The sequence below is a fragment of the Corvus cornix genome, chromosome 1 (genome assembly GCF_000738735.6).
Source record: "Corvus cornix cornix isolate S_Up_H32 chromosome 1, ASM73873v5, whole genome shotgun sequence".
Taxonomy (NCBI): Eukaryota; Metazoa; Chordata; class Aves; order Passeriformes; family Corvidae; genus Corvus; species Corvus cornix.
The window spans coordinates 9,849,991-9,874,966 of NC_046332.1; the positions used below are offsets into that span (position 1 = coordinate 9,849,991).

At 37.0% G+C, this 24,976-nt stretch overlaps 1 protein-coding gene across 11 annotated transcripts in view; it reads right to left on the reverse strand.

Moving 5' to 3' along the window:
• The window catches only part of ROBO2 (roundabout guidance receptor 2), a 1,042,619-nt gene that overhangs the window by 362,729 nt on the left and 654,914 nt on the right, over positions 1-24,976 (reverse strand). The window lies entirely within an intron of this gene.

A 24,976-nucleotide genomic window follows, 5' to 3' on the forward strand; every position in this document is an offset into this window, starting at 1 on the left:
CACTGAATTCAAAAGGAGTTCTATACCCACGTCTTTGAGCTATCACATTGCTGTTCCTTAGGTACGCAGTCAGTCTGATCAAAATAGCTGTCAAAGAAAAAAATCTACTGAAAGGCAGATGCATTACAATACATGAGTTAGTGTGAGGAATAAAAAATATCTAAATGTGTTTATGCTCAAGGAAGACAGGCAGTATTAAAAAAACCCCAATCTAAATATTTTTAAGCTTAGTGCCCTTAAAACTTACCAGTCTAACCATCTGGAAACTTTAAAGCTATTATTATAAATTCTTATTTAAATGGCAGTAAAACCCATTGCTGACATGAAATTAGTCATGCAAGGGCCTGCAGATGTACATCCTTCTGCCCAAGCACTGAAACTCTGAATGCAAAGTCCAAAAGTGTTCATTTGTTCAGGCTGTGTGGGGCACAGAGAGACAACAGCTCCAAGACTTCGTTGTACAACACAAGAGGTGGAGTCTTCCCAGCATTTATTACACATATTCAATTGCAAATGCTTCTCTACTTGCTACAGGACTGACCATGTTTTTTCTACCATAGCTGAATGTGCAAAATAGACCTCAGGAATGTGTCTTGCTCTTTCTTTTCATTTCTCCTTTTGTCAGATAACAGCTGTATGGGACAACAGACTAGAGGTGAAACACTGGAAGAAGGTTATTAAAAACACTGGTTCATTTGCACTAGAAAAAAAGCACAGGAACTTCTCTGATGCATTAATGAATCATATAAAATAAATCCACTGTAATATGCTAAAATACTTACTGAAATTACATTTTATAGCATGCAAATTTTACCTTATGAAAAGGTTTTACAAGAATACTTGAAGCAACAATATGAATTTAATAACAGGAGTTCATTTTGAAAATCACATTTAAGACTCTTCTCCATATAAAAGAAGCCAACATTCCTATTGCAGAGGAACATAAAACTTTCTGCCATCTTAAATTTTTGTTGGTTCTCATCAAGATATAAAGATAGCACTAAAAAGGATAGGGAGAAAAGAGTGATCAGTGTAGTGCTTACAATTAGGTGTGTATTTGGCAGAAAATTCCATTGTCAAGGCAAGTAAGACTTATAGTAGCTCTAAGATATCAAAATTTGGCAACTTGTTATTTCATTTATTCTCCTGTAATTCTGTGTATGAAAGCATCTCTTGAGTTAGAGTTGCAATATTGCAAGAGTATCCTTGGATCCTTCGATATCCCAAACCCCACTTTCAAAGGCAACAATCACACAAGGTCCACATTCTCAAAGGTATTCAGATGCTTATCTCCCTCTATCTCCCTCTGAAGGACCACACATAAAAGACCCAAGCTTTGGGAATTTAAATCCAGTTCGCATTAATAAAGCCTACATATCAATGGAAAATGCATCATTTGGGAACCAAAATTGTTCAGGCATTTTCTGAACAACGGCAAAGATTACTTGACATATCCATATAGTACAAGGCTAGACATTACTTAACAAAGTAAGAACAAAAAAAACACATGGAAGAACCAAAAAAGTTGGACCTGAGTGAAGGTATTTGATCTCTGTGCTCAGGGGACAATAATCAATCCTCTCTGGGCACGTACAAACAAGAAATCAAGAACATGGCCCTGCACCTACTTTTACTGGGTTGACCTGGAATAAGCTTTTCCTGTACTTTACTCAAAACACTGAAAGACAAGAAATACACAGTAGCACATGGAATCTATTTCCTTATGCTTCCGCTCCCACACACTCACATTGGAGATTCAGTATGAGAAATGCCTAACAAAAAATTAAAAAGCCTTTGATGAACAAGGTTAAATGCAGCTCCTACGCATAGTAGGGAAAAATCAGAGGACCCTCCTCGATAACAATTGTAAACATATGCCACCAAGACCCAGCAGGCGGAATAGATTCGATTTGTTAGCTGATATCAGGGTGGATTCTGTCATCCTTACTCATGCTGAATAGCACTTTTATCAGCTTTTATTCTAAATAAGGTGCTGTTCAAGAAAAGATTCCCCCATCGCCCACAAAGGATGCAGTCTTTTTGCATCAAGGATCAAAGCCAAGAATTAAAATAAATAGAAAAATCAGATGCCTTTCATGTGCCATGATCAACTGTCCACATCTGTTAAAATTCCCAATCTGATAACACAGTGGTGGACTCTGCCAGAGCCTCCTCTGCCTCCACAGCATCACTGTGCCTTGGCTCCTCCAAGCAGCTTCATGAAAAGCGCCTGGCGGTGACTTCCCTCCCTCCCTCCTTCCCTCCCCCTTTTCCCTGCCTCTCTGTCAGCTCTTTGGATTCAAACATGCCCAGCTCATGCATAAGCAAACAGGTGCAAGGCACGGCTCTGCCAAAGCCCGAGCAAGCACGAGGTACACATGTAGCTCGCTGATTGTGGCATGCTACTGATAGAAGGCGACAAGGCCAGACAATAGGTGGGGTCAGTAGGTGGCTCTTTGATTTCCCTGGCTCTCCACAGAAAAGCAGCCTGGGAGTCTGCCTGTGGGGGACGAACGGTGCCTTTCCATGGAAAACATGAAAGCCCTGGGGCTACAAAACCAACAAGCGTCTGGAACGCGGACTTTGTTTCTTATCAGGAAAATTGCTAATGCAAATCAAGATGTATTCACCCACCAGCCTTGTCTGCTTGGGAGGAGATAATTAACTGTGAAAACTTCGTAATAAAACAAATAGCTCTGTGTGTATTATGAGTTTCACATACAAAATGAGATACTCCAGTAACCAAAATGTAAAAATGGACTCTTTTCCATCAGAAGGACATTCCAACTATAATCTTGCCTCATCAAGACGTGCTGTTACTCCTTTTAGATTCTTTTTGTTTTGTTTTTTGGGCTTTTTTTTCGTCCTCCTAGATTTGGACTTAAGACATTACAAACAACTTCAACAAACACTCAAGATTCTGCTGTCTCAGAAGTATTGATTGTGTGTCAATGCTGTTGGTCAGTGAGCCAACATTATCCTCATCTCAAAGCACATGCCCACTTTCAGAGAATTTTTGTAGGAAGATGACAAGTTCATTAAGATTAAAAAAAAAAAAAAAAAAAAAAAAAGCAACCAAGCAAGACAGTTGGTTTGGTATAATAACAAGGAAAACTGGATGAAATGCCTGAACTAAATAACTAGAATAACTGCACCAAGCCCACCAGCTTAAATGCCTCAACACCAATCTAAAACAGCAAGAAGAACTACCTTTTTTTTTTTTTTTTTTTGCACACCTGCTTGTTTTTCATCTAACCTTTCAATTAGTCACACAGAATGGAACAGCCACTTTTAACTCATTGCTCTGAATCATTATGAAATAGTTACCAAAGTTTACATGGTATCATAGCACATATTCCAGTTATATTCTAAAATACTGGTTTAAGAAGAACAGCAGAGATGCAGAGTTGAACTATCTGGGTAGAGAAGGACATTCCTCGACTACTGCACGCCATTATTTCAAACTGTTCACCCTCAGAAACTGTGAAAACCTGGATCACTTAAAATCATTTAAAATGTTCAAAACTTTAAAATACAAAATAAACACCTATACCTCACACGACAAAAAATCCCCATATACTGGTATTTAGCTTAATGCAAAAGCACCCAGATCCACCAGATCTCAAATCCTCCACGTACCCCAGAATTGGGACATTAAATTTAGCAGCAGGAAAGAATTTGTGAAAATCAAGTAGGTAGGACCCTAAATTTAAGTGGTGAAGCTTATTTAACCTTAAGTAATTGTATTTGACAATTCTGCTTTCAGAAAGTATAACACTTGTTCACATGTTGAACAGTTGTTACCTCACCTGTAACACAAGCCCTAAATTACCTGCCACATGGCCTGAAATGGCATGGAGACACTATTAAAACACACACATAGGGGGGCTGCTGCTGGTTCTAGGAACGTTTTCAGCCCTGGGTGTCTCAAAAGCAGTTTGTCTCAACTGACTTCCGAAGTGGAGGCACTCAAATCTGGACTGATCAATGGGCATTTGTGCTGGCAAGTTTTGCTAACAATGGGAACTCCTCCCCTTTTCAACCTTTCTCTAAAATGCTTGTACCAGACTAACCAAAATAGGGCCTTTCACCTGAAAAACTTTTCTGCCAAACTTCAGCTGTCAAATTATTAAGGCAAATCATATTTAATTTTCTATCTCCTTTTAGGTATCTCCAAGAGGCAGACTATTAATATTTAAATGACAGCTACGGCCTGTAAACTCTGACAGTTTCTTCACTATGACCTATTTTCTAAATGTTTCAAGACAGATTAGTGTAAAACAAAACAAACTATCAGGAGGTAGAGACAGCTCATTTTATCAGCATGCTCCAATAAACCAAGGCATTAATAAATAATTACATCCCTCTCTCACAAGTATCACCAGTACCAGGGGATTTCATTTAAATATGTTTGTCATAAGATTAAGTGTCAAAATACAAAATCGGTTTTTATTTCCCATATGGCTAAATTTACAAACTTAAATAAAACTACAAATCCCTGTTTACAACTCCAGTAACCTCTATGATACTCAGTTACCCAGAACCTTATTTACATTCATAACATCTTTCTCCCTTCACCTCCATTTTACTTCAAAGGCTAAAGCTAATGACCATTTGAATTCTCCACTTTGGAGGCTGGACAGCAATGGCTTACACAAAGCCTTAAAAACAGGTTATTCATAATTATGTTTACTGCAGTGACAAATACTCCTCCCTTCAGTTTGGTGATCTCAGATTCCATATAGTAGAGGAAGAATTTCACCCAAATTAAAAAGTGACTTGAAACAGTATTTTTGTCACAATGCAAAAACTGTACTAAGAAGAATAGTAACAACAGCCCTTTATCTGCATATGTATAAAACAGGAAAATTCAAGATACAAATTGATATGTTGCTTTTTTATCATCAAGTGTTCTCCACAAATACAGAGTGGAAATAATTATTGCAGATATAAAAAAAAAAATCTAAAATATAGTTTAAATTTCATCCAGAAATAAATGTGTCTCAATACAAGAAGCACCTGGTGACTCTTTTGGATAACTGGCAAGGTAACCAAACTATGAAACTTTTACTGAAGTGAACTTTGAATATGTTTTTACAACTTTTTTTTTTTTCAGTTTTCATTTCCAGTGCATTCCTACATTATCTGAAGTGTCTAAGCACATATATAGAACAAGTTCTGTAACTCAACTTCATATTTATCTTATTTTCAATGGAAATAGAAAAGATGTGTGCAGAGTCAAGTTGATCGATTTTAGTTTCAATTTGTAAGGTATTTAATCCCACACTGGATGAAGATGATCACTTTTACGAAAGTAGTTCAATTAGAGCAGAAAGCAGAAGCAGCAAGCAGAAGGAAGCTATTACCAAGTAGTTAAATGAGGACAACAAATATAGGACTCCCCTACCACACGAGGGGACAGTATCACTGTGATGTGTAATGCTCAGCAGGCTCTCCTTGGTGTCTCCTGAAACTTTCTGTGCTGTATTATTTCATAGCATGCATAATCAGTAAACACTGAATATGGGGAAAATATGGCACCATCGGTGTTACTCATGGGATTTTACCCAAGGATGCAGCAGAAATGAGCAATCACTCAGCAAGCCTGCTTGGCCTGCCTCTAATTTATCATGGCTTACATCTCATGCCTGCCAGCAGAGCAGAATTCATATGTTATTGTCCCAAACCTGTCACTTTCTGGACTGCTTTTTAATCTTCCTCCTAGGATTACATTCAGAAAGGTCACTGCTATCCAATTAGAACCTTATCAAAGATGCACATGCAGGCTGGATTCGCGCTTATCGAGAATGGGTCATAAATCCAGAAACTGCACATCACACAGTACCATTACCGTAATGAATAACTCACATGGAAAAAAGTGTCAAAAAATACCTGTGTATTGCCAGGCAAGTGTCTGATAATTTCTCCATACTCTAGAGCAGGTGAATGAGTGAAAGGGTTATTTATAATTACAGGAATGATGGAAATCAAAGACCATCGAATCCAGTAACACGTTGAATTTTATACAAAACCTGATATTGTGTATCTTTCTACACACGCACACTTCTCTGCTCTTTTCCCTTAAGCCTCCAAATGTGTGTTTTCAAGATGATTTGCGAGGATTGCTATCATTAATATATCAATAGCTATTGCCTTTTCTTCTATCTCAATGTCTTTGGAACTTATGAAGAATCACATGTGTAGTCTTTTATCAATTAATTTAATCAAGCTCAGAACTTCAAAGCAGAATTTGCTTTCAGTCTTCTGATTCAGGAACATCAATCCATAAATACAACCCATACACACATCCATACATTTCTAATATTGACCTTTGTAAAATAAGTTTTTTCCATATGTCACATATAGCTTGAGAAACACTGCAGTGTACGACCCAGTTGAAAAAGGAATTATTTAGTAAATACAGCCTAGGAACATTAAGAGTGAAAGGCATTAAATAAAAACCACATTTTTACATTGCTTGTGCTTCCAAGATTTCACTCAGTTCTCTATTTTGACAAAGTGCATTTTCAGTGTTGTCCATTCCAGAACCAGGAAAGCAGCACATCTTTGTCACTAAAAGCTCCACTTGTTGAATAATCACCTGGAAACACCAAACATTTTCAGTCCCTCACACTTGTTTACAGGGATTATACTAATTTACAAACAGGATCAAAGCAATTCTCTCAAGAGGATAAGCAGATGAAAGAACTGAGTAGGTTTAAGCACTCCTGTAAAAACCATTCACTCTTTCTCCCACGACACTGCCAACTTCATTGGTCAATATCTGGGAGGCATGCAAGTAGTGGAAGAGGAATATGGAATAAAGTCTCAAGTCCTACTGCATTACCCACTTCCAGAATATCTCTAACATAGCTTCAATATCTAACCATAATAGAAAACTTAAATTTACAATCCTTTCATCTTTTTATCTTTTTTTTCCCCCATTCATCATTTTATTCTTTCTCTCCTTCCTTTGATTGAGGTGGGATTTTTTTTTTTTTAATTACTATGCAGCTATTGAGGACTCCAGGTGCTCAGATCAACGGATCACACAAAGTAAAGTCTGACTCTGGAGATGAGCTTCCAAAACAAGGTGGGAGATACACTGATAGACCTGCTTTTCCAATACGGCAACATCCATTGTATTCCAAAATCAGTAACAGCCATAACTGACTTTTCACACCTACTCTGATTAATCCTATCTATGCACTAAGAACATACATTACCCACAGTTACTGAGCAAGCCCATGCAGACAACAGAGATATTTTTGCGCTAAGCTACAACACATAACAGACCTGAATATATTCCTGCATGTGGATTTATTGCTAGCTCAAGCTGGATCTCAGCAGCTCATAAAGAAAAGTAGATGTGGTATTTAACAAAGCCAAAAAAAGTGTGCAAACCAGCACACTTCAGCATGAAACCCTTTGCCTCAGCCTTTTTCATAACAAATCCTATGTGTTTTCAGGTCTGATATGTTTATGCAGCAACAACACAATGGTGCTGACTTCTCCCTTGGAATGAAAACTAAGATGCAGGTTATTTTTAATGATTTTTTTTTTAAATAATTTTTTTTCTACTTTTTTAAAATCAGAACTAGCCTCTAAATTAAGTATACATTTTATTTAACACTATTCAAGCAACAGATCTCTGTAAGGATTTGTTTTAACTGGGGCATTTGAGCTCTTAGAGAATAACAAAATGCACTGAAGGTACGTTTTTAATAGCCTGGATATTAATGTTCATTCCTGGAACTTGAACTGTGAAATATTTCACAACATAACATATATATTGCTGACAAAAGCAATGTGCCTGAATCACTCCTCCCTTCCCAATTCTTTTCTGTTTGGTTTGGAATTCCATATGGCCACAAAGAAGTGAAGATGTGCCCTATTTTTTTTTTTAATTTTATTATTAAATTTTGACCTGTAGCTTTATTTACTCACATAAGAGGCTGTCAGAATGTGCCTTGATTGGAAAGTAATTGTACTTAGCTCCAAAAAAAATGATTTGAGAAAGGCTGGTGCTCCTATTAAACTTTCTGATAAAGTAGGAAAACCACAACGATTTTTAAACTCACCAGAGCAAGAGGAATGCTTAACAATGCCTTGCCCTGTGGTTGCACATGTAGACTACTGGGCTACAGATTTTTGTATTTACAGTATATTGGTGACTTGCTGTGCAGTAACAATTTGAACTGAAATGTAAAACCTGCTTTAAAAAGAGGAAAAAAAAATCATAAAACTCACACGAACCAGAGCACCCAAGTGCTCAAACAATTCAACCCACAATAACCTGAGTGCTTCACGTGGAAGTCTGATGGACAGTCCATCTGTAAGAGTGCCAGGGTTCACAACCTGAGAGTTCAAATGTAAGTTCTCTGGGACAGAGATGGTCTTTTTGTTGTGCCTTGACATTGTTTATAACACTGGGAAGCCATTTCTCCAGGCCTCAGTGTAGTATAAATTACAGTTAATACTAATAAAATCCAGCTTTGAGGAGAGAGTAATGAATCTCCTTATTGGCGATCGTAACAGAAAGGTCACAAATTACAGGGCATGGAGCAAGAATTCCCCAATCCTGCCCAGAGATGTCTACTCCAGGTCAAGGTTAGAGTGTAGTGGAAGCACTGCAGCATTTTTTTTTTTTTCTGTCAACAAAGTCCTGCTCCTGTGATAAATTAAGGACTCAAGGCTGCAGGTCACTTTTGAACGCTTCATCAGTTATAAATTCCCCTTAATAATAAGCAGAATTCTGTTAGCAAACCTAGTGATTTACAGTAATAAGGATGCTTGTACCATTTTTCCAGAATGTCTGTCAGTTTATTTTATAATAGCTAGTATTTACAGAGCACTTTACTAACATAAACTAATTAATTATATCCTCAACTGTTTCTATTCAAAATTCTAATGATGTAGTACCATGAGCTATCATCAGATGCCCACTGAGACTTCTATGCTTGACTTACAGTATCAGATGAGCTCATAGAAAGCAGCCAGCAAAGGCTGGTTCCAAAGGGATCTTTGTTTATATGTATCACCCAATTATGTTCTTCCACCATTCCTTCAACTCCACTTTGTTATTCTGTTGTGCACATGACTAATTTCCATAGCAGCATTTTTTACATTGGACTGAAGAGTGCATTAGTACTCTGAAGTCATTTTTCAAGAGCTTTTAACTCAAACATAGTGTTTTACTTAGGACCATCAAGTAGTAAAGAAATGCTCAACCTTGATTCAAATCAGACTCAAGATTAAAAAAAACACAAAACAACAAACCAAAAAAAACAAACCACAGAACCCCCTGTAAGAGTCAAGGATATTCTAGAGTTACTGCTTTTGTAATCTATACTGATTATAATTTTTGGCATATGTATGTGGGAAATTGTTTCCTGACATAAATACAACTTTCTACAAAAGAAGCTTTGCAGGGGTACAAAAATGGAGGCATTCACTACTCTTTAGCATACCCTGGAGCTCTGGAGGATTAGAGCATTCTCTCTCTCAAAGCTAAGTCAGTGTCTCCTAGCTATTTCTCCTATGATGCTTATGCTATTGTCCTCCCAGTGGAAATTCCAAGAGGAGAGGGAGGAATGTTAACTGCAGATACTCATTCTAGCTGGCTACTGGATTTCTGAGGAAAAGGGAAAAAATTGTCAGTGAACTGTTAGACTCTGCAATATAAAACCACCACTAAGCATTAAGAGAGCAACTGAAGACCAATTTTATCAAAATACATTGGAACCTTCACTCTGAGATGAATATTACATTTTAGTTAACATTTTCAGGAAAAAAAAAATATTTATTTGAGCAGGGTATTAGTAATACAATCATCTCTATATTATCAGGTGCTGTTAACCCTACATTATTACAGAAATTCTAGCAAGTAAATCATATGTCAATTCTCTTTATATCAGAAACCCTTAAGTTTCAAGCGAGGATGAGAAGCAGAGAAATATAATAAAGGCATAAAGATTATAGTTTATAAAAAGTAGGTGACAACTGAGTTCATGCAGATTTCCTAGATGGAAAACAGTGCGGCCCAGGGACATTCTGTGTCCTCTAAGTAGTGTTCAGAGAGATATTCAGCCAAGGACAGAACAAGAGCCCCCTCTGTTACTCTAACCTTGGGCTCCCCAGGGTCCTAAGTGCATTCCAACATCTCCAAATCACACAAGCCTAAACAATGTCCAGAGGACCTGAACGAGAACATTTTATAGCTTTAAAGAGAAAGGAAGTGTGCATAAGAAAGTTTTATTCAAGCAGGTCATTTTAGGGTCAATATAGTAATTTAAATATCAAGCTTTTTTTGTCAGCATCCATTGCTGCTAAAATAACAAAATAAATACAAACTGATAGATGAAGCCATAAGAAAGAAGTTGCTGAAGAATTTCCTTCTGTTATAAATTGGGCAACATTGTCACAGCAGATTATTCCACCTTCTAGTCCACAACAACCAGGTTTTAAATGCATTTAAGGCAGTTTCATCAAGTAAACAGCACTGGTACACTTCAGTGTCCCTCACAGCATAAGCAGCACTGCATGCTCAAAAGCAACACCAACAGGGAACACCTTTTAAACCAAAGCTGCACCACACAGCCAAGACTGCTTTTACAAAACAGAAATCAAATAATCCAGAATAAAAGCTCTAAACCTGCTGTTCAGAAGGAGGCTGATGATTGTATCACATCTCACTATATTATGATCAACACATTCACAGAAAAGAGGTCATATACTCAGTGAAGCATCTGACCACATGATATTTGCATTAGGAAATTAGCATCCCACAAATTAAACTTGGCACATACTAAGTGGATTTGAAACTGGTAATTGATAAATCCAGAAAAAGAGATATCACTGGGGAATCACCAATGAAAAAGCAAGTTCCTAGTGGAGACATGATGGTACTGGTTCACACCCTCAAAACAATTCAATACCTGCCAGTAATCAAGAAGAAAATATAATAATCACTATAATATAATCACTACTAATCCAATTTTGAGACAACACACATTGCTGGATAATGAAGTGGCAAGCAATCTATACAAATAAACATTGCTTTGTAAACTGGGCACAGTTCAAGATCTATGGTAAGATCGTATTTCAAAACAAAACAACCAAAACCACAGTAACAGAATAGAATAGTATATTCTAGAGAAAAAGGGAAATAACCCAAGGAACACAAACTTCTGATTTAACAAAGCAGATAAAAATTACCAAAATGATATCTGGATATAAGAAAATAGCAGCAAAGATATTTACCCAGTGAGCAACTGCCAGTGATTGGCTATTCCTATGATATTCTGCCAAATATTACTGTCCACACTTTTTAAAAGTACTCTAAAAACCCCACAGTTTTCAAATTATTCTTACGTCCCTTTCGTGAAGTTTTAAAATCCCAATTTATAATTTGATACTCAAAAAATTCAAGGTGCTAGAACTGTCTAAGGTGGTAAATATTCATGCAAGTTGCATTTTTCCAAGGCTTCTTCCTTAGGGTGACATTCCCACTCCAGGATTTGAGTATTTTATCGCTAGCAGTTGGGACCAGAAAAATTCAAATTGCAAGTAAAGTTAATGGATTGAAGGTTTGGGTTTTTTGGGGGATTCTTTTGGTGTAAATGAAGCACACTTTTCAAAGTATTCTGAAACCTGAAAAAATTTAATCACTATCTTACTTCCTTCAAAACTGCCTCTGGGTCCAAAGACTGTAGATTTCAGGCACTCCAAAACCATCAGACGGCCATCTAATCAGTGCTTGAAAGCTGTACTTATGAGACAGCACCTGGTGATGTGAATCCCATTTTACAGCCATTCCACACAGCTATGCAGGGAAAGTAAATGTCAACTGCATGAAACAGCTGCAGTATTTAAGACATATAACTTCTCAGAAATACTACGTGGTGTGGGCAGCAAAACTTTTTCCTCTGCAGAATATTCAGTTTGTATAATTTAAAAGGAAACATGACCTGAAGCCTAACAGGAACAGAACAACTAAAATTCATGAAGTAGTAGTTTTACCTTTGGGTCGTCTCAATATTGAAGGAGATGAGATTTCCCTCACTTGAAATCTTTACAGAGGCATTTCAATATTTATTCAAAACAACATGTAACAAATTCAAGCCCTAAAAAAAGCATGTATCTTTCCAGCCACACATTATTGATCCTGCTACAGAAGTTGTGGTTTGGGTTATGCAGCATGTCAAACTACATGATTTTGAAAACGGTGACTTAATTTATTCAGATTATATAATTCAACACCAAAATGGCAATTCAATTTCCCTTGCTCAGCAAGAAGGTAATTAAATAGTTTTGAAAATAAAGCCTCTTAAGTAGACTCCCACATGCAGGTTAGGCAATAGTTCTGGAAAATAATAATAATAATTAAAAAGTGTGCTATGTTTTAACTTCTACTGCAGTTTGAGAGATAAATATAAATTTGAAAGAGTCGAATCATGTGACTGGCTCATTTCTTTCCGAAGCTCACCTGCACTTGCTATGTTGTCTACAGCTTGAAGACATCCAGAAGAAAAGTTGTCCAGGCATAGGCTGCTACTCCCATGATGAGGAAAAAATTCCCAGACATTTATAGTGTCTTGTTTTTCTGTTTGACTGCACTCATGATAAGTTAAACATGTATAAACAAACATTTATGTGTCTTTGTGTGACCATTCCCAAAACTATCTTGAATGGCACTGAAACTTGGTTAATTCCCCTCTCTACTCCTCTTTTCCTTCCCCAAAAGTTAAATTCATTCAAGGCAATTAAGTTTTTTGCCAATAAGTTGTGGAAAGCAAACAAATAGGTAACATCATCTAAACATGTTTCCACCATTATCCTCTGACTGAAGAGAAGTCAATATCGCTTTATTTTTGAAATATGAGAGCTACCTTTCCCCCTCTCCCAGCTGCTGTAGTGTTAGTTAACCTATAAATTATGGTCAATATGCTACCACCCCACCACCACCAGTCGCAAGTTTCTCTCCTAGTCACAACTGCAAATGATTGTCCCATAATTTCCTGCTTTTGAGGCTGTTGGCAGAGTTGTCAAAAGTACGGAATTGCTGTGTGAGACCCTCACAACCGGCTTCTCCTCTGATCTATGGGACACCTCAATTCCACAGCTGTCACAGTGCTGACACCAGCTCCAGTTAATGACACCGTGTCATCTTCCCTGACTCGTTTACCTGCCGACTCTCCAAACAAATGGACACTAGAAGGGAAGATAGGGAAGTGAGCAGCAGATACCATATTCATCATAATCACTATGATACACAGTAGAAGAAAATCAATTCCTCTTAATCGAATGGAGTGACTTATTAAGGGTTATAAGTCCTGGCTGGAGAGCTGTACTGATTGGATTATGCTGGGAGAGAAATTATCAAGGAGCTCTTGAACTCTTTCCTTTTGTCTTCTGGCTCAGAGTTGCTATTAAATGATTATCTTATGAGAATCTCAGTAAGCAAGTCATGCTCTGATCAGGGAGAGCAGCAGGAAAAAGGGGACTGAAAAGGTTCCTGAAGTGTTGACAGACAGTGATGTGAACAAACAAAATATGCCCATTGCAGCATTTCTGACTCTTGATTGAAAGAGCACAGCAATGGTACCTGAGACAAACACTTGAGACTTCCCAGAACAACCCTTTTCAATTCAGTACGGCCTCAGCCACTTGACAGATTGATAAGGAATGGCTTCAATTGTGACATACTGCAACTGCAAATTAAAACTGTCTCAAAATCCAATTTACAACATTTTTTTCTTCATTTAGGAAATTTTTTCCAGATTGTAGAATTGGTGAATCAAACATAAATCTATACAAATGCTACTTAAGAGATTAGGAGGCAAAGTAAAGGTAGACTAGAGATAGAAAATAAACATATAAGATGAGAACTGGCAAAACAGAGTTTCTCTTTCTCGTTAAAATAGCAGATGGTTATCCTGCATTTGGGAGTCAACTGCAGGCTTTTAAGTGTTAGAATAAGAGTAAGATCTAACAAATCCTATTAGGAAACCTGGGACTAGGGAGTTTGTGTGTTTAAATTGGAGAAAAATATGTTGTCCTAGTTTTGGGCAGGACAGAGCTCATTTCTTGTACAGCAGTCAGGTGCAGTGGTGCCCATCTGTTAGCCGCAGCTGCTGGGAGGCTGAGCCCACTGGATTGCTTGAGCCCAGGAATTCTGGGCTGCCATGTGCTCGGCTGAGTGAGCATGGCCACGTCAGAATGTTATTCAGTACCATCTTACCTCACGCCAGGGACTGGACAAAGGGGCTCTCACTTCCCAAAAGAAAGTTTTTGTGCCATTGTTTCTTACCATTGTGATTGGAGTGTGTTTTCCATTTTTATCATCCTCTCTTTGTCTGCTTTTGTTAGTATTATTTTTTGCTGTTACTCTTTGTTTTCTTATCTCATTGCTGTTTCCAGTATATTATTCTTATCTTAACCCTTCATTTTTACCTTTGTGTCTCCAATTCTCAACTCCCCCCCAGCGCAGGAAGGGGTGGGGGAAGCAAGTGAGCAACATCAGGTTTGGGAGAATCTCAGCTGAGGCACTGAATTGGGGAGTACTATTCCTAAATCATGGCACATGAAATGATTCTTCCTCTGACTTTTCAAAGCAAGAATCACTGGAATTAATGGAAGCTGTGTGCCCACACCCTCCAGGATCATCCTGACTGCTACAGATGGAGTGAAGGTGCACCACTGCTTTTATTACCAGCAGTAGGTCAGAACATTCACAATGCATTCCTACGGCAAAATTCTAGGGAAGCAAATGATACAGAGTCCATGCACATCAGCTAATGATCTGCTTCAGTAACCTTAAAGCTCTTTCAACAGCTTTCCTGACACGTTACAACCAAAGTATTTAAAAGAGTTCAGCTATTTATTCCACATTATTGTAATTCTGTGCTTTACTACAAATTCCAAAGGGGAAAAGTCTCGGGAAATATAAAATTTCATTACTGCAGTTCTTAAAACAGTCAGTCTGGAGTGTTAAGTTTTGTGCAGTGGTTACATTCCAGTGGAATAAAAGTTAACTGAAAAGAGATGACAAGCTCCCATACCACAACAGCTTGTGCCTAACATAAGTATGCCTAGATAGTACAAAACCAGTTCTAACATCTTCCAAAAAGCTGTACTGGTAGTTTTAATCACAACGATTTTGCTACTTATGATTAAAGAAATATTCTTAAATAAGGATTCACAGGTTAAAAATAGAAGTTCTGCCAGTTCCCAAAATGTCCTTACACTTGTCCCCTAGGAACCCCAGAAATAGCAGTAATATCCATGTGATGAATTATATTTATCATGCACCTTTGACCACCTCAACTGCTCTCTGCATGCTAATCTATCACTTTGGGAATTATTCAACCATTCCAGGCCCCTGAGCTTCAAATGACCACCATGAGAAAGAAGTTAAAATTGCTGGGAGTAGCTTGTTCACCAGGGATTGAACACAAGTAACACTGATGAAATCTTCCGGGTATGTAGCTGCTTAGGAGCCCAGAATAGTTCCCCCCTGCCCCGTAAACAGTGATGTGTTGAATGGATTTTGACAGCAAAGTGAAAGGGAACTTTGTGATCCCAAATATCTAGATACTTTAATCTGCCCCAAAATCCTTTCTTAGGAAGGACTTGGCTCATAAAAAGCTCATGTTGACAAAGGGGAAAAGTTTCTGCCTTGTTTCCTTCCTTTGCTTTCCCCATCACAGCACTTTCAAGAAACCATCCTGAAGGCAGAGCCAAACTTGGCTCTTCAAATGAAGTGATCACAACTTAGTTACATGGTAGGAAACAGAAACTACTCTTTTTTTCAAAATATAAGAGTAGACGGTCTTAAGATGACAATACTAATTATCTGAAATACAAGAGATACATATGTACCACACACATACATACAAAAATTTACAAAAATTTATCAATACAGACAAACACTTCACAATTCTTCCTCTTTGGTATTTCCTACGATTTTAATACAGTTACTAGTCAAAAAGAACAGAAAATTAAACAATATTGTAACTTGCCAAAGAATTCCATGTTTTAAAAATTTAATAATCCATTCATTGATCATATTTACAGTTCACTCTCTGTTTTTAGATGTTACAGTAAATTAGTGTTTCCTCCTATTACATTACAAAAAAAGTTTGTTAAATTATTGCCAGCAAGTGTACCATTCTGTAAGGAGTAAGTGTACTTTTTCTGTCAGGTTGGAACCATAAGCATCATTTAACTCTCAATACAAAACCAGTTCTGTCAATATAGTTCTCTTTGACAGCTGTAATGACTGTATCTATTTTGATTATGACTTCAAATCTAGCATAAATTGACAAACTACAGAAAAAGTTCTGTATTAATCAGAAGGGCCAAGACCAACACTCGCCAGTAAGCCTGAACTTGGATCATTTTATTGCTTTATTGTGCCAAAGTCTTCAAGTGTACTGAAGTTAAGAGCAAGAACCGATTTGCAAAACACATTATAATATTATTCCAAAACTTGGTATATTTTATTTCTGATTATACAAACCTGTATCCTTGTCACCAATTAATCCTGTTTATGATAAATAGGTCAAACAAATTGAATACAAAACTGGATTAATTCTCACCTGTAGAACAATTTGAAGGGTGTAATTATAAGAATACATATATTAAAGAAGGCATGAAAACGATGTCCAATTTTTTAGATTATAAATCTAGGAACATGGACCAGACTAGCCACTAGCTTCCTTCTCTTTGTAGCATCTACAAAACTATTATTTGGCTCCAGTAAATCTAAGTTCCCCCTCAACTAAAATTACACAGGTATACATGAATAAAGGCCCTGCTTTTACATTTCTCAAGGGTATAGGAAAGATCCATATAAGAAGGATTTCCACAAAGCATGCTCATCAAATCCAAAAGAATAAACTCCTTAATAGCATTTCTGTTAACTGAACTATGACTATTTTTCCAAATATGACATATTAAATACAAAATGAATGAAATTATATTGAAAAGTGTGTTTCAACTGAATTTCTTCTAAATCCATCTGCAAAATCAAGTTACAAATTAAAACTTAGGTAAAGAAAGACCTGCCAGTCATTTTGGCACTTTCTTTGGGCCAACTTATCTGAGGCAGCTGCAAAGCTACATTTAAGGGTCATATATTTTCTTCCAAATCAGCTTCCAAATGCATCTCAGAGAATGGGCCATGACAATGGTTTAAAGCTTTATTCCCCTCTGCAGTTACAAGTCATCACAATGCTGACTCTAATCAGGTTACTCTGCATCTGTCTGTCACAAATAACCTAGTAACAACTAAATGGATTGCCATAAATCTTTCAATTAGAATTTATAACTTTATTAGCACAATATTTTTGAACTGATTGCATTACTTTGAAGAGCAGCTTTCATTTATTTTGTCATTTGGGGGTCAAATGTGTACAATGGCTGGAAGCTGAATACACAATAGGAAGCCTTACTTCAGCTTCATGGTGGTCTCCAGAATTTCCCTTCTCCAGAGACCACAGCCAATTTTTTAAAGGAACACTTTGTTTGCTGTGCTGAGGTTGAACCACTGGGCTGAATGTGACCAAATTTCTTCAAGACACACTGGAGTCACACTGCCAGTTTTACGGCCCTGATAAGGCTTCATAAGAGTAATTTGCAATTGGGAAAGTTTTCAAAGGATTTTATGTTTTTTTTCATTTTGTTTGGAGCTGTTGAAATCCATGCCAAGGATTATATCTCTACACAGGGGATGAGGATCAAGTGATACTCAATGATCCTAACAAATGTGTTTTGATACATCTCTATCTTGAGGTAGGGGGGAAAAAAGCAAAAGGCATTAGTTTCCTAAAAAAAATTAAGTATTTATTTCATTGTTATATAAGTAATCTGTGTTTTCTTTGCTGAACTACAACAATTCCAAACAGCATACATTATGGTTAAGAAAACTAAGTAACCTAACCAGCTGATGTAGATGAATATACTTCAGCATTTTGATTACACTGCTATACAAACACAAATGAATTTATGTTAAATACACAGGCACACATATACTTACACCTCCAAAAATCAAGGTACAGTTTAATTGGATTTTTGTTTTAAGGGATTAACTTCTATAAATTTTAGACATAACAGACAAAATTTGAAATTTGGAGAAAAATCTAACTTTAAAATTCAGTAATGAAACTATATTCGGGTAACTGAACTTAAAGGCACTTTCCCACCTGAAGACTAAAACGATCAGGAGTTTCCGTGGAAAAGGGAACCTTCATAAGATGAAGGCTCAGAAATAGCCATGCATTCCTTTGTGTTTTGATCATTATTAAATGGGAGTTCACTGAATTCTGCAAGGTTGTTAACGTGCATTGGATCCTCTGGCAAGATCGAAGGCTAATTTATCAGCTTTTACTGGCTGCTTGGGTGAAACTGTGAGCACAGACACAAGTAACAGGTCATTCACGGCTGTTTATACTTCGAGATGTAGGTGAAAGGTGCGAAACAGGTGAAAAGTGCAGGTACAGAGACACCATGTCTAACAGGGTACTTCAGATCATACTTAGATGCTACAGAAAAAACCAACTCAAGTAGCCCACTTGCTAGAAAGATGTTGAGTCATCAGTTTTGATTTTTTTTTCCTTGCAGACACAAAATTTTGTACAAAAAAGGGAAAGAAACTTTGCTGAGTAAATTATTATAGAAAGGAACAGGTTTATTACAATGATGCCCCTGCCACACCCAAATTAAGAACAGATCTACATTGTAACATAAGAAGTGAATCTGCCCTGATTTTGTTCTGCTAATTTAGACAATTCAAATGGGGGCTCGCAGCCTAAGATTTGACGTCTGAACATGTTCAGGCACCCCAGAAAATGAGTCAATACTTGTATTTCTATGAGCAATCTGGATCTGGCATGACAGGAATGACAAGTGCCTCTCACACATGCATGGCAACCAAAAGCCACTACAAACCAGAAACAGAAGGTCAGAAGCACAAATCACCCTCCTTCCTGCTTCCACGCACCTCTAACCTTTAACTAACCTTTCACCCACAAGAAAATTTGTTCAAGATAGCCCAGGAATCTTGAACTAGCTCATTTCAAAGATGCTATGGAAAGAAGTTTTCAAACAGACGTGCCATAAGGAGCCAAAATAACTTCTGGTGTGTCCTTACACACCTTTTACTGTTATGAAGTTTAGGAAAAAGACTTCGAAAATGTTAAACAGTTTAAAAAAGTAAAAAAATCTTACCCACTAACAAAAATGTGTACCAGCAAGGTAATTATCTTCTACACTAGAACACTCTTAAATCTCTAAAGAAAACAGGCAAGTGTACTTAACATAATATAATAAATGCTCATGTAGTGTCTAAAAACTACAATTTTTTGTAGTAAAACTACTCTTCTGTTCAAAAGCATCTCCAAAGGGATTCTTAAGGAAACAGAGCAGTAAAATTTCCTAAAACCTAGGTTAAATAAATAGAATAGGCCAGTTTATTCATCAAACTGCTCAGTTTACATTTAAGGAGACATGGCTTGATTCTCCATGCCTTGTTCCTCTTCAGGTTTAATTACACTCAAAGTCCCACCATTTCTTAGTGCACACTTTCCTGTGGCTCCTGGCTGGCCACCACCTCATTTGTCTATGTTCTCTATACAGAATACAGGCAGTGCAGGTTCAGCCCAGCCTCTGAGCCTGTAACAGGGAGCAGAGTTAGGAAACAGGAAACACAGGCCACCTGTGTTCAGCTTTAAACCTGTCAGACATGGTTTGTGACATTATTTCACCAGAGCATTGTGCTGTCAGGATAAGAGATCACAAGAATTTCTTTTGAATCTACTTTAAGGCTTGCAGTGTTAATAAAACACAGTATAGTGAACAAAACCAAGAGTTAAACCATAAAGTTTTCACACTCTTGGCATAAAGTTGAGGTGTCTGTTTTTTCAGCTCTGAATCTAACAATGTAAGCACTGCATGTTTTTAGAAAGCTTTCTGAATTTTCTTCTCAGTATTTAGTTAGGAAAATACATTAATGCACCTAGATATTAGAGCAATGAGCATCATCCACCCCAATAAATATTATAGATAATTCTCTTTTGAAAAACAGCTTTCATTCTTAAGCCTACCTAAGGCCACCTAAAAACTTGCTCAAAACAAATTCTACATATTTATAAAGATTTTAAAACTATTTCTCAATACAAAGAGCATGTTCAGTTTTAAAAAAAAATCAGACAAAACTTACGTACCTGATTTCCTTCCTGTTTAAATTCCCTTTTTATTTAAAACTAGAAGTTATCAGTTATGACTGTATGTTTTAAAAAGCTTATTTTTAACTCAAGACCATACTGCTGTAAAAGCAAGAAGTATTTAGTGTACCTAAAACCTCATTAGATTGATCTGTATTATCCTTAACCACTGAAATGGAAAGCTAAGAATATTAATATGGCAGCTTTGACATCACAACAATTGATGTAAATTCTAGGGTCTAACTTGATAATTCCTGCATGCTTCCCCCGGTGAAAGAGCAGAACTATTGTCGCATTCTGAGCATATGTGTAGTTTTACCTTACTTCGTTCTTGTAATAGGGAATTGTGACAAAGAACTGGAATTCATTTTCTACAATAACACATCTTCTGTGTCAATAAAAAGAAACAAGAGAAGTCACAAGAATTAATGAAGTTGATTATAAGTCAGAAATCTCAACAGGATATTATCAACTCTAAAGCAAGTCAAATGTCAAACGTGGGTTAAAAGTCATTTCAAGTACTGCATATATTCTTCCACACTTTGGGATAATCCCCTCTAGATTATTATCTTCTTATCATTTTTTGCCTCTCAATTTATGCAAAATACTTATCAAAAGAAAAAAATCAAGTAGGCAATAAAAGCCAAGGTACTTTTGCAGTAAGAAAATAAGCAGCCATAGCACGTGAAGTCTCTCAGGGCTAAAAGAACAACTTGTGTATAAAGCTGTGCCTGTGGATAAACAGTGATCAGTTCCAGTGGGCAAACACAGCTCTTGTATCAACAGGAGCACAGTGTCCCACAGGTACCTACTGTACGAGCATTATTGGGGCATTTCACACCAGCAGCACACCGAGCTCACAAACTCTTCTGGGATAAAGAGGCATTGCCCAACAGTTGGTGAAATAAGGGTGGTAACACCTAAAATCTGTAGCAGAGGGAAGAACTGAAACCACAGCACTTTCTTTTCCATTCTAATCAAAACCTGGAAGGAATATTAGCTAAAAAGAGAAAAAAAAATATGTACTAGTCAATACTTCATACAATGTACATTGCAGATTGAATAAAATGAAAAAAAAAGTTTCTACAGTTTGTTTATACACAGTTTTAACTCAGATTTATTTTCATTATGACAATATTTTTAAACCCATGAAAAAAAAGTTAGATCTTGAAACAAGATCCATCCATTGGTTAACCGATACAAGCACTGAATGTAAGGTTTGGGTCTGACTTTTATTTCAGTACTAGTAATAAAACTGTAGTTTAATCCTCTGGAAAAAAAAAAAAAATCAATCAATTTACCTCCTCTCAAACATCTTTTCCCCTTGGCTGAACATGACATTAAAGGTTTCAAATGTCATACTTGTAGACTATTTGGAACTAAAAGATGTCTCTATGGAACTGCTATATTAAATGGATCCTAAAGTTGTTTATGATTCAAAAGAATGATAGGAATGAGATACTTGAAAAACCTAAAAAGTAAAAAAGGGAAAGAAACAGGCTCTTAAGCTTTCCAGAAATAAAACTCACTAGACTAAGTACTTTAAGAATTAAGGATTAATTCCCTGAACCTTAAACATTAAGCCCGCTACAGAAGCAAAACATTAACAATTTACTTCCATCAAGACATTTGTTACGAGCTGGTATAATGCCAACATGGAAGCTTTACTGGACTTTAATTGATAAAAGCAACACTTCCCTCAAAGCTCTCTCATCACATTTCATGATGTCCAATAGGTTATAGATTAAAAGTCATATTTGCTCAAATCTGCACACAGTGAGCCCCCATTCTTGTTTTAGACTTCAAAAATCATTGTATATTTTCCATCCTATAAGTGTCCTGTAGCACTAAAGCAAAAGCTGCTTTCCTTCTGAAAAGCACTTTTATTTCTTGAAATGCTCCACGAGAAGACAAGTATCAGTGCATTACAGCTTTGGACTTACTAAGCTTGCCACTGGCACTAGAACACTCTTCAGTAGTTTTTTTAATAAGTGTGTTTATCACCAAAAGAGATGATGCCCTTCTAATTCCTGTGACATCTGTCCTATCAATCCTGAGCACAACACTGCCAGTACCTAGGCCCATGATCACACAGGTAGCCGAGCATGTTACTGCTCAGGCAAATGTGTTATGAATTCTCAGATGATGAACTATGGCAAGGCTGGATGTCAGAGGTGATGAAACTGATAATCCATCAGTAATTTTCTAACCACCCCAACATCTCTGACCCATTGAACTAAATAAATGTATTTAATCACTGACTAGTCAACTGATCAGAAGGTGCCACAGGGTGAAATGAGTGTCTTGACAAAGAGAAGACAGGCACTGCCTAAACCACTGTCACAACAAGCGTATCTTATCTCAGCCACTTACCCACAGACACAGATTCAACCTCAAACCACGCTATAGAATAAAATTTTTGTTTACAATGAAATACAAAATTGATCTCACAAGATTATTCTTAAGAAAATAATTCTGTAAGCATGTTCCAGACTCTTTTCTTGTAAACAGATTAGATTAAAACCACAAAAAAAACCCAACACTCCAGCCAGTTCTCATGAATCATAGCCCAAATAACACAATGTAAGCAAAGCAAAGGATGCAGCTTCCATAGAAGGTTTTTCAGCACCTTTTTGGATAATGTTGATGCTTTATCCTGGTCTTAAATACTAAGAGCCAGACACAGGTAAGGGAAAAAAGGGGTTTTTTTACCTCGGTATTTAATAAGGATCCTCATGGTGTACCACTCCGCCAAGGTGGAATGCGCCGAAATGCACACACACGATAGATCGCGTATACAATTTATAGACCTTGCAAATTAGCACATCTATCAAAGGCTCCCCAATGAGAGGCTTGAATGATTAGTGTGATATCCCACCACCTGAGGAATTCCCCCCTGGATGGGCCTATCTTAGTTTCCAGGATGTGTTCTAGAAAGGACCTTGGTTTCTCAGGATAGCATAGGGCTTTCTGGCCTCCAACTGCAAGGCCTCCAGGATGTTTGATCTCCTGGCTTAGCAGAATAAGAGGGCTATGCTAAGTTATCGGACTTCAGGAATTACAAGTATGCATGCTAAAAACACTGAGAATACATAAAAGAATAAGGTATATAAAGTATATAAAAGAAAAGGCAAAAAATCATCATGGCATCAATGTATTTTACCTCTGGTCTGACTGCCAGCTTTGTGACTAAGAAGAATGGCAGGACAAATCTCACACCCTTCACAAAAGTCTTAAGCAAACTTTTCTTGGTATGCAAAAACCTGATTGCATAGGAAGTGGTACTTTCCCCAGGTGTTCCTGTGGCAAAACAACATGCCTGCCCAGTACTGGGTTATTAATGTCTCATTCTCCTGATGTTCCGTGTTGGCAGCCATGACAGAAAGCTCTGAACTTGTTTATTCACACTTGTTTAATCCTGTCTCCACACAGCACATCACAGCCTGTGGGGCTTGGAAGATGGATGAGTGAAACCAAGGCCACGAGGGGGTCAGGGTCAGGGTTGTCGCTGAATCTCAATAACTCCATCACTCACTGTAGCCGGCACTGCAGAGGTCACCTCAACCGAGGAGTTTGGGATAGATGTGGAAAAACAGCTGGCACAAGGGTACATATATTCCCTGCAGTTGATGCTACACATGGAAACAAGTATAAATTGTTACTTTCACTGTGCCTTGAGCTGGTTTTAGTCTGCTTGGTAGTAAAAAGAAAAAAGAAAAAAAAGTTTCTTTAAAAATAGCTGATATGTATCAAGCAGCAGCAGGAAGGCAAAAGAGAAAAGCACTAAAAATCAGAACAAATATGCCAATTTAATATTTTTCCTGTAACTAAGGGAAAGGAGCAAAAAGAGCACGATGTTGCAGATTGGCTCTAGTACACAGTGACAGTGGAGGGCAATACATTTCATCCCACTTGTATTGTGCACACTGCGTGCCTGACAAAGAAGCTTCTTTGAAGCACAGACAGATGACACCAACTCCTTCTCTGTCCATTACGTAGGAATTTTAATGTGCATCCATGAAAAATCCTAATTTTTAAAAGCTTTATGTTTAGAATATGTATTTTTCATATACATACATATTTCATGCATATATATACACACATATATATATATAAAATTATATATCTAAAACATGTAATAGTTAAATAGCCGTATACTGCTCAGGTCCTAAACAATACTGACAACATTCAGTATAATTTAAGAGCTTTTATTCCCATAACTTTAGCAAATAATTATGTTTTTAATAACTATATTGCACATTGTATCCTGATTGTTCACCTGTTCTGTATGACACTGGCAGAAACTTGATCACATGCTGATACAAAACTGTTCCTTTTCTATAGCTCTTAACTTGTGTTTTCTACATCCACCTCATAATAAACTACTCTGCAAAAATGAAGTTATTTCCAAGAGATGGAAATTAGTATTATTAGCTATCTTTAAGCACATGTGAAGCGCTGGAATTAAAAGCATAAATCTGATCCCACCAAGTTCTCATTTGTTCAGAATGCAGATGCATAATGAGAAAAGTGACATATAAACTTAGATCTGCACATATGCACAGTGTATTTATGATACACAGTCAAAATATTTTGATGAACAGGAAAATTAGCAGGTGAATTATATAAAGAATAGTCAAAGACAAGCTTTTATTCCAGCAAGAAAAAAGAAGTCCTTAAAAATCTGACCAAGCAATTTGAGAATAAAATCCAAATAAAATGAAAGACAAAAACAGGGGTCTGTCCCAATC